Source organism: Numida meleagris, chromosome 3 (genome assembly GCF_002078875.1).
Source record: "Numida meleagris isolate 19003 breed g44 Domestic line chromosome 3, NumMel1.0, whole genome shotgun sequence".
NCBI lineage: Eukaryota > Metazoa > Chordata > Aves > Galliformes > Numididae > Numida > Numida meleagris.
Window position 1 is genome coordinate 55,615,691 of NC_034411.1, and position 10,909 is coordinate 55,626,599.

At 39.9% G+C, this 10,909-nt stretch overlaps 2 long non-coding RNA genes across 8 annotated transcripts in view; one reads left to right on the top strand and one right to left on the bottom strand.

The window, feature by feature from the left end:
• The window catches only part of LOC110395450, a 140,250-nt gene that overhangs the window by 14,221 nt on the left and 115,120 nt on the right, over positions 1-10,909 (bottom strand). The window contains exon 1 of one of the 3 annotated variants that reach the window (XR_002436394.1): positions 1,536-7,104. The exons of the other annotated variants lie outside the window; for them this stretch is intronic. This is a non-coding gene — a long non-coding RNA (uncharacterized LOC110395450). Of the gene's footprint in view, positions 1-1,535; positions 7,105-10,909 lie in introns of those variants that run through there. 3 annotated transcript variants of the gene reach the window in all.
• The window catches only part of LOC110395449, a 46,023-nt gene continuing 42,616 nt past the window's right edge, over positions 7,503-10,909 (top strand). For 2 of the 5 annotated variants that reach the window (XR_002436388.1, XR_002436389.1), the window contains exons 1-2: positions 7,503-7,943; positions 8,202-8,287. This is a non-coding gene — a long non-coding RNA (uncharacterized LOC110395449). The remainder of the gene's footprint in view (positions 7,944-8,201; positions 8,288-10,909) is intronic. The other 3 variants (XR_002436390.1, XR_002436392.1, XR_002436391.1) reach the window with 3 other exon arrangements.

Below are 10,909 nucleotides of genomic sequence, written 5' to 3' on the forward strand. Positions count from 1 at the left end.
TTATTATGAAAATACATCTTGCCTTCTAAATAAAAGGAGCTTTAAAATGACCAGGGAAAAAATCAGTTAACTCAAAATATTAGTTTAGTTCCATGGAAAAGCAAAGACACAGACACCAAGACAAAGAGTACTTACTATTTTTTTTTCCTATTTAAAGCAATGGAAATTATTCTGCCTAAGCTTGCCTTTCAGTTTTTATTGAAGATACTTTATGCAAGTATATGTGTCTCCATACATATATTCCTATGTATGATATGTTATATGATAGCAGATTCTGACCTGCTTCATAGACAAGAACATCCAAAAATATGCCTATCATTCATTTACTGATTTTCTCCTCACATATAAAAGCATACAGCTTGTTTATTTCAAGTATTCAGAGATTTCAACTTTAATGTTAACAAAAGTAGCTAATAATCTCAGGTACGGGTATTTCCGTGCCTTCTATGACCAACCAAAATAACACATCTGAAAAAATATCAGAAAATTATTTATCTGAAATATATAATGATGAATTTATTTGTGAAACCTATTTACTTCTGAGGAATTGTGCTGGGACTTAATTTACTTCTATTCAATTTAGTAAATCTAAGCAAAACTAAAAGCAGTGTCCATATATCACGTGCCAGTCTGTCTATCATGTGGAAGTACGAAGTGTATGTGATTATTGTGCTTTTACTATGATTAAGATTAACAAATCCTTTTACCATGTTGACAGAGGCTAGACTATTAATATATTTGTAAGAAACTGAAAAGTTCCGCAGCTGCCATGTGTAGTAGCTGTAACACACAGCCCCTTTTTACTGTCTGTCTCAAAATTTCATACATTTTAAATGGGGAGCCCCAGAGTTTACTTGCTCTAGCACTATGGAGCAGAACATTTGCTAATATACTGGCTGATGTCATGATGAAACTCAAACTATAATCTGCTAAGAACAGAAGTTGCCAGGTCTATCTTCTGATAAGTATAGCTGATTCGCTTTGATACAGCAATGGAAAATATGCAAATTCACAGGGTGACTAATTACCCCTTGGGAAAACTTAAAGAAACTGGTCTGAACTGTCCTGTAATTAAAACCATCAAGATAATGTAAATAATTGTCTTATAAACATTACACATCGGAAAAATTCTGCTACTACGTATTCTGCAACCTGGCTTTGTATTTGCCGAAATCCTCAATACATTTTAAGCTCATTAAGTTTAGCTCCTGCCAAGGACTTTCTGTCCCAAGGCACCCTGCCCTCACAGGTAGCATTCCTGGCTGAAGTCTTGAACTATAACAGTGTTAACTATTTGAAGCTGAGGTAGCATGACACCACATGTCTGTGCTCCCCAGCATCAGTAAAACTGGTGGGATGGGGGGTGATCTGAGGTTTCAGAAGCACTCAAAACTTTGAGTAAAAACACTGAGACATGTAATAATGGAGAGGAGTAGAGGCTTGGGTTGCATAAATATGAAAATCAAAGGTACTACATGTAATTACAGTCAGTTCCTTGTTACTTTGTTTTGTAAAGCTCATGCATATTTTCTTACCTCATTTTTATCCAAAAGTGTCTTTCCAAAAATGTGGTGAATCAGAAGACCCCTAGCTCCAATTCGTCTTCTAATGTGTTGCAAATAAGTACTTTCATCACTAAAAATGACAGAGGTTACTCCAGTTCTTTCTACAGTGGGCTCAGTGATGCTGGGTAAATCATCTTTACTAAACAAATCCTATGGATGTGCTTTGAATACATGTTCTAGACATCTGTTACTGGGCATCCAACCATGAAAGTTCAGGTTCCTCCTGACTTTCCTAGCACTTTCTCTCCCAGTATGAGAATAGGCTCACTAGTGTCTGTAGAGGCTTTCAGATCACCTGGTGATGACTTGCAGAGGAAAGCTCGTGAGCTAATAAATAATATTGACGTTGGAAGGAGAATTGGCTTGTGCAGGACAAAAGCTGCTAGATAGATTGAATGTAATGTATCTGCTCATCAAGAAAGCATCACGTATTTCAGTTTCTGAGTGAGGCCAGGGCCAGTGTAATCTGTAGATTTAATCCAAAAGTCTTTGCCAGGATTGCTGAAATAAGAAAAGACAGAAAACAGCAATACTGAAATTTGCTGGTTCTGGAACACTTGACTTTGCAGCCCTAGTGATGATGTTAGCACAGATTCTGTATGTATGCATGCATGTGAGCATGTGTTTCATGTGTTTTGTACTTGGGACTGGTCACAAGGGAACAGTGAATCAGAATTCCAATTACATGAGCATTCAACTGGATCTGTATTCAATAATAAACCAGAATTTTTATAACAGATGAACAGCTAGATTGAAAGATATCACATTGTGTGGGGCTCCAAATTTGAACTTCAATGCAGATGAGCTGTGGATCTCCATTTTGGCTGACATATGGAGTGAACGCAGTTTCAGGAAGTCATTGGTTGAGAAGGTCGGTCCTTTATTACCACAGAAAAGATACAGGAGGGGCAAGTGTATAGATTTTAGCATGCAGTATGCTGAGACATTGCTACCAAAGCTACTAGCTAATTTGGCTAGTTAGTTAGACTTCTAGAAAAAAAAGGGTTGGATAAGATCAGTCTGTGATTTGCCTTAGTTCTCAGACTTCTTGGACAAAGTCTCAGCATTCTTTTAAAATGTTTGTTATGTTTTTGGCTGGGAGCTGTTCTTTTGCTGGGGATTAATAGTCAAAATGAGTTGCTGCCAGTATCCTCCACTGATAATACCAAAATGTTTGTCAAGAACTCACCACAGTTGCAAAGTGGAGCAGAAGAGCAGCACAAGGTCTTTTTTTCTATTCTCAGAGTTCATGTTGACATTTCTTTCACCTCAGGAATAATTTAAAGTCTATAGTCACAGAAGATAAAGTAGCATCTTATCACAACCCCAGATGGAACAAAGACCCTTGGAACATTCTAACAGGGCATGAATCGCTCACCAGAAGAACATCGCTGCCTGACTCTAAAGGGACCCTAGGCTAAATGACTAAATTTTTTATAGTTTATATTATAGGAGCTGAATTCAATTTCAGCTGTGAGATGTTTCTACTGACCGTCAGCAGGGTCTTTAATAGCACTACCATGAGGACATACGGTGAAACCCAATTGTGTAAAAAACCCTTCTGGGGGATTGATTTGAAAGTGCCTCTGTGGGCCTAGGTTGTTCTAGCATCACTGATGTGAATGTAGTCTCAGAGGTGGACATTAAAAGTCCAGCTCCATTTCTTTTGTCATCTATAACTTTTTATGTGTCGAATATCTACTTAATCTTTTGTCTCTCTGTCTCTCTCTCAGAAACTTTCATTTATAAATACTTCTACTGAATGTAATATCTAGAGCAAGATTTATACATTTTCTCTTCAAAATGGTAATAGCTAAGGGGATTTGTTTGCAGAATTTATGAACCAGAGGTCGGCCTAGTCCTGAGTCAAACAACTGAGCACAGCCACCACAGCACCTTACAGTGTCAGATGGTGCAGGAACCTATATTCCTCCAGTCTTTCCTAAAACAAATGGGGGACTCTGAAGTCCTTTCATTCCCACCTCTAGATCTGCATTTGGCTAAAAGCAGAAATAGTAGAAGGAAAGCAGGGGAAGTGGTTGCAATTTAGGCTACCAGAAGTGTATATAAAGGACAGATGTTAGCATTAAATACTTTTTCAGTCCAAAGCACAGAGAAAAAAATGTAAATATCTCAGAAGAAACTCAGTTTCTGTTCTTCTGTCTCTCCTGCTGGCTGCAAATGTTGTGGAAGTCTGCCTGAGGCTCTGTAACACTCATACAGCCATTATATATCTAAATCTGGGGCAGCTGAAGTTTCATTCGTATGTTCATCAGAGTTATTTGGGAATTAGAAAATGAAAGATTCTGAGGTTCAATTACATCACAAAAGAGTCCTTTTACATTATCAGAATGCTGCTAAGGTTATATCGACACTGCAGGTTACTTGCCTTAATGTTAAATTAAAGCAGAGAAAGCTGCATGATATGACGACAAAATACTGTTCCTCCCACCCCCTTCTTGTCCTGCCTGTTTCACCCAAAACTGTCCTGCTAATCTGCTCTGCACTTCCTGCCTGTTGAAGTCCCTGGGACAGAAAAAGGGCAGACTATGGCTGTGCTGAAGAAGTTCTCTTGGATTGCTGGCTATCACCTGGAGAGCTGAACAAAGAGCCTGTTACAACTCATCTCACTTCTTTTTTTTTCTTTTTTCTTTTTTCTTGTTGTGAGAAGCCACATAAGTCCTGCAGGAAGAGTTAAATCGCTCTTAAGCATAAAACAGTATCATTCTTCAAAGTGGTTCCTCATGTATCCAGAAAACTACACTTTTTTCCTCTCAGGTACATTTTCCCAGATGGAAAGGAATCATGTTTCTCAATATTTGCAATGTAAGGTTTATTCTTTTCTTTTCCTTCATTTTCTTTATTTGTCGTATATCTGTCTATCTTATTTGGAAATTATATTCTTTATCATTTCCATTGCCATGAAGTTTGGAAATGCAGGAAAAAGATCAGATCTCCTCAGCGTCAGTCATTATAACACAGAACAAACTAAAGGTGGGAAGAAGAGTTGGTGAAAATCTCTAATGCAACAGCAAATAGAGGCAAACAATGGATATATACAGGCCAATATCTCTAATACCAAACAGTGTGTCTAGGACAATCATCTCAGCATACCAACAGCTTAGCCATTGCCAAGTTTTATGCCAAAAACATTTAAGTGGGAATCTGAAGAACAGTTTCTTGTGATCATTTACAGAGAATTTCCTAGTGCTAACTCCTTAATGCAAAGGTTAGTATGAAGAAAAGAATAAAAGTTCTTGTTTCCAAACATATACATCAAAGAGGAATGACTTGGGTAGGCAGTGAGTGACAGAACTTACAAGAAGGGAAGATAAGGAGTAAGATGGAAAGGGGAGGGGGAAAAATTGGAGGTGGTAGAAATATAAGAGGAGAAGCTGATGATTGCAGACTGCGGAGTGTGAGAGAAGAATCGAGCAGCAGAAAGACTGTCAGGTGGGTCCAGGTGTTCAGCACAGCCAGCAGCTGAAGGGAGCAGGTCACAGTGAGTTCAAAGGTTCCAGATCATGGCTGAAATGAGTCTGGCTCTCAAGAAACAATTCAGGATAGCAATAGACATGACAGTGATGAATGTGATACAGGTATAAAGGGGATCAGATATAAGAGGTGAAGAGTGGAAGGCTGGAGAGAAGCGAAGACTGATGACAAGGAGAAGAGAGGTCTGGCCAAGAAAGAGCAGGGAGCAGGATAGTCTGCATTTGGTTTGACGGAAGAGAAGGAGATACTGCAATGGAAAGTGCAAAATACAATTAAAACCACAGAGATATGACCCCAAAGGGGAAAAAAAGACAGAGAAATGAGAGCAGGAAAGTAAAGAAATGGTGAAAGCTGGTGGCAAATGGCAGTCAGACAAGAAAAGGAAATGTGCTAGAAATCTTTCAGTAGACACATCTAATAAAGTTGTAAAAAGGTAAATTCAGCAACAGTAGCACTTTCCTGGGTTCCTTTTTATAGTTATCTTACTTGTATGACCCAGGTAAAATTGAAACATTCTCCATCACCAGCAAAATTTTGGAATTTATTTTTGTGTATATTAAGAAGATATATGTGACTAAGAAAAAACATTTTCAAGAAGGAAATGGCATTAATTGTATTCAGCCCTTGCTTTTTGTCTAGCGGCTTGGTATTTCAGAGGTTGTGTCTGTTGAAATGAACAGCCTTTTGTTTGGTGCAGGGATATCATATTGAATGGTGCATGGAAAATATTTTCCCTCATAAACACAGGAGGAACTTGCACAATAATTCCTAAGGATTTCATATTTGCAAATGAATCAAACCACTGCCCTGACTCACCACCATACTACTTCAGTTTTCTACTGCATAGAATCTACTGTACAAACAGGCTTGCACTAAAATAATAGTGGAGTAATGCAGGAGAGACGCCTGCCTACTAGTTGCATTTATGGGGCATTTGCTATTGTATAAGTTTGTATCATTTGCAGCTTTTTAGGGGCATCTAGAAACAGTAAGTTTATATATGGCTTCTGCATTTTAAAGCAAGAAAACAAACAAACAAACTCTTCAGTGGTTAGAAAGAAAGCAAACTAAAGAGGAGCAAAAAATGGAATGTGCAGACTTAGATCCAAATTTTCCAAAAGTATTTGGGTTTGGCTTATTATAGGAAAAAATGTAACCACAAGAACTGAATGCAAATTATCACCATTAATGAGCATATCCTAGAATCTCAGCCCTTGGCCAAAAATGACATTCTGCAGAAGAAATACAAAATCCTAGGGAGATCTCTAAAGACACAGTACACTCTTTTCTTTCAAATGACAAATTTAGTCATCAAGAACACTGTCAGCTCAAGCACACTCAGAACTGCTGTGCTACGCGAATCCAGAAAATGAGGTATGATAGCATGGCAAGACTTCACTGCAGCTGTCAACAGCATATCACAAACTTCACTAGAGAGAACCACTTTGAGAAGCAATGGACAAACAGTTCTTTCATTTCTGCTCTTTAGCCTGGCATGTCTTGTCTATGATTGAGAAGGAGAATGACAGTTTTTCTGAGATAAACCCTGCTCTTAGACCAGCCGCCCATTCATCTCTTTTAGGAAGCAATTTGTTACAAGCCTACTCTCTCTGTACATCACAGGGCTGGCCTTTCACCACCTTGCTCCACTGCAGATCATTATATAAGCTTCCCATAATAACATCTGCCATTCAGGTGTGCTGGGATAGAAGAACACTGTTAAGGAGAGAGGTTGTCATGCTATTGTCTTTGTAAATGCTGCTGTGATTTTTTTTTCTGGCTTATTACTACATCTGAATACATGATTAATGCTGGACAAAGAGGAGCACAGAGCACAGCAGTGCCAAACCAAGAACTGAAACCTCACCCACTGCCCCCACCAAGTTATATTATATAAAATCACATGATATTAAAGAATAGCCATGCTGAGAGGTTGTGGGTTTTTTTGTTGGTGGTGGTGGTGTGCATGTGTGTGTGTGTGTGTTTCATTTGAGAATTCACATATTTTGAACTTTTCAGCAGGGTGCCTAAAACCTCCTGGCTTTCCCTTACATGAAAACTGAGCTGAAAACTTCTGAGGAGGCCTTTAGGAATAATGAAGAATAAGGCCAACTCTAAAGTCAGCAGAACTAGTTACAACACAGCCATACCCTAAAGAGCTCCAGTCTAATTTAGAGACAAGTTCTGCTCCAAGCCGTAGTGGTAAGAGTGTTGAGTAGCAGACATGCAAATTTGCTTCACAAAAACTGCAAGCATACATATACTGAAATGATAAGATCCAGATGCATTTGTATGGCTTTTTAAATCTGTTGCTTGTTTTAAAAAAAAGGACATTCTGAAACAATGATCTTTTGCAAAAACATTGGATTAGATATTAACCAATGATGATGCTGTCTAGACAAACATTAGAAGCTTGAATGTAGCCTTGAGACAATACTTGTTTGTTCAGTCTACTCAGGACTTACACATGCTCTGAAATTCAGTATACTAAAGAGATCCAATCCAGTAAGTTCCACTCGTTATGCACCCCAGTCTAATAGTATTCATTAGCTAGAGTATGCTCTGTGCCAGCACTTGGCTGAAACAACTTTTCAGCTTGTTTTCTGCATAGTGAAAGACCTGGCATGTCTGGTTCTGGACCTGGTGCAAAGGGTATGAGCTTGGATGTGCCTGCATCAAACCTTCAGTGTCTGGCTCACATTTCATGCATCTAAGCCAAATTTAATAGTGTCTCCTTGCTGTCCTTCACTTCTGTTGGCTGGATCAGCAGGAGATGCAAGCCTTGACTACATGCTCCTCTTCGGGAAAACAAAAGGTGGTGGGAAGCAACATTTCCTATACTTACAAGAAGATGCTGTGGCTAGCTTCTCTGCAAAGGATTTGGTAAGCAAATAAAACATCTAGTACCTCTTATTACCACTCACATAATGACAACCATAAATTTAACTCAAAATGTACTCAATATATATGTTGATTTTTTTTTGTTTTATTACATATATATTGCATATATTGTTTATTTTTTTGTTTTATTTTATATTTATAATCGGATATATTTATATAACATGAGTTAATATGCTGTCTCTTTCTACATGAAAATCATCACTGCCCACCATAAACTAATAATACAATTCTGACTTGCAGTAGGCACAGTGTTGTTTGTTAACCATGACACCTCTCCAGAACAAGACAGATAGAGCATGGAAAGAAGCACTGAAATGAGGTTATGGGTGAGTAACAAAAGAAATGCCCAGGCATGGAAGATGAATGTTCATTAAAGAGTAAGTGAAGCTGTAAGTGGTTATTTAAAACCCCAAGGATTGCAGGCTGTCAGTTGTCAGTGCTGAAAACATATACTGGACGGGACATGCAGAGTCAGCTAATGCTGTGCCAGCGCTCCACAAACAAGCACCAGCAGGTATGCAGCTGGAGCACTGATGGAGTCATTTGTCTTCCACAGGCTGCCTAATGGCATGCTGATATTCTTTCCCCCATACTTATCACTTAATCTCCATCTGCAGAGGTGCTTCCTTTGCATGTGATCCTGTATTTATATACCTATGATTATAGCAAGCAAAGCGGAATATCTGTCCTTTTGTCTCTCCCAGTTGCTTTATGGTGAGGGCAGGGCTGGGCACTCACCCCTTGCAGAGGGGCTGCTGGGTGCAGCCTCAAATGCATACTTCAAACAGCCTGCATAAACTGGATTGCCTCTGGGCTTACTGTTCAGCTTGGACCTGAGCTTGTTTTTCCATTTTTATTTAGTGAGAGATGTGAGTGGACTTATAAGCCAGCCAAAATGATAAAGTCTTTACCTCATTCCTTTAGACTTTTTTTCATTTGCTGAGAAATAAAGAGGCACTTCTAGCTTTGTAGGGGGAGGTAAATTACAGAAGCAGCTCATTTTCTCCCTTCCTTCTTCTCCTTTCCTGTCCCCAAAAATTAGAAATGAAATGTTACCTATTAAGGTAACAACAGATACAACAGACCCAATTGCTTTATAGAACTGGCTTCAAAACACAGTGCTTTCTGGTTCTCTGCACAGAATTCACCTGTTTTATAGTGGTTTGCTTCATGCTGACAGAGAGGAGGAAGATCTTTAGAATAATGTCTTATAAAACTACGGACTTCTATGGCAGAGCTGAGCTGTAAGCTGCCTTCTGAAAGTCATATAAAAATGAGCCCCACAACAGTTCACATTACTGTTATAAATACTAAAGGGATACAAGAGACCTGACTGGATTTTCCAAGTGTTACTTTGCATTCCTGCAAGTCAAGTGAAAATCCCCAAGCACTGTCGGGGATCCAGTGCTATTTCCCCATGTCCTCTTCTGGGTTTGAACTTGGACGGTGTCTGGGGATTGGTGGTTTTTCTGAGACCATCCTGCCAGCCTGTGTAGCCAGGGAGTACAGCCAGTGACAGCATTGAGCAAGATCCTTTCTGCAATGCCCTTGGCAAAGCCCTGCTACACCCTGCTGCACACCAAAGCCAGCCAGGCACAGTCCAGGAAAACTGCATGGTGACGAAAGGTGAGGTAGATGTCATCTCACTTAGGTGACAAACAGTAATCAGGCAGGGCTTTGAGCACCTGAAATGCCAGGGCTGCTTCACCTGCTCTGGGAGAGGTTTGCTTCTTGTTTCAATACAACCTCCTCTACCTGCTTCCGAGTTGTTTGCAGCACAGCATCTGAAAAACAGAATTTAAGTATCGGGCAGAGAAATGAGTTAGGACTACAGGAATGAGAGGAAGGAGACTTGCATAATGGTAAAAGCATAGGGCAGGGAGGTCAGAAGGTCATTTGTAGTGGCATGTACCTAATGTTTCTGACACCTCTGTGCCTGTCTGAGTTCCTCACTGGTAGGACTTCCACAGACCTTGAGGGATATTTTTATTTTGTGGCTTCTCTGGAAAACTCCTTAGGGAGCCACTGTGCAAGGCTGTCCTTGAAATATTCTGAGTATCACCCTAATGTGGCCACATTCGGAGCAGCACAGGCCAGTGGTAAAGTGTCTGTACATGCCACCACTGCAATCCAGAGAAGAAAACTAGGCCACAGACCATTATCTGAAGCCTTTCAGCAGTCTCTCAATCTCCTTCCTCCCACCAGTTATTGGTTTTGTTCACAGCCCTTTCACTCAGATGAACACTGGATCTTTCAGTTAATTTCAAGATGTTGCAAAAATCCCAGGTGGTCGCTGTCTTATCTCATTCTCCTGAGCCTCATGGACACAGGCTGCAGCATGATATATTCTGTAACTCACGTCTCGCAGCCTCAGTAGAAGTGGTATTGAAGCAAGTTCTTTTTTTATGACTTTATTTATGAACTGTGAGATTCCTTCTCCACATCCAACCCTGAAGATAAGAAATGCTGTGAGCATTAGGTTGGAAAGGATTTTTCCTTTGAATGTTTACTGTGAAAAAAAAAAAATCTCCTCAGTGATGGAGCACTTGCACAGGGTACCCAGAGAGGCTGTGGAGTCTCCTTCTTGGAGATCTTCAGAAACTGCCCAGACATTGTCCTGGGCACCCTGATCTGTGTGTCCCTGCTTGGGCAGGGATTGGGTCAGAGGGATCCAGAGGGCTCTGCCAACCTCAGCATTCTGTGACTGTGTGTGTCATTAAGCACTGTCTGGGTTTTTCTAGGAAACTTCTGCTACCACAGCAGCAGGACTTTCTGAGAAAGTTTTTCTGTGCCACAAGAAGAAGGAGTCCAACAACTTGTAATTACTTGTCATGTTAAGCATCCAGGCCAAAAGTTCTTGGTTTATGACTAAGAAAATAAGGAGAAATTAATCATTTGCAGAGAAAAGATGGAGAGGAGAGGAGAGGAGAGGAGAGGAGAGGAGAGGA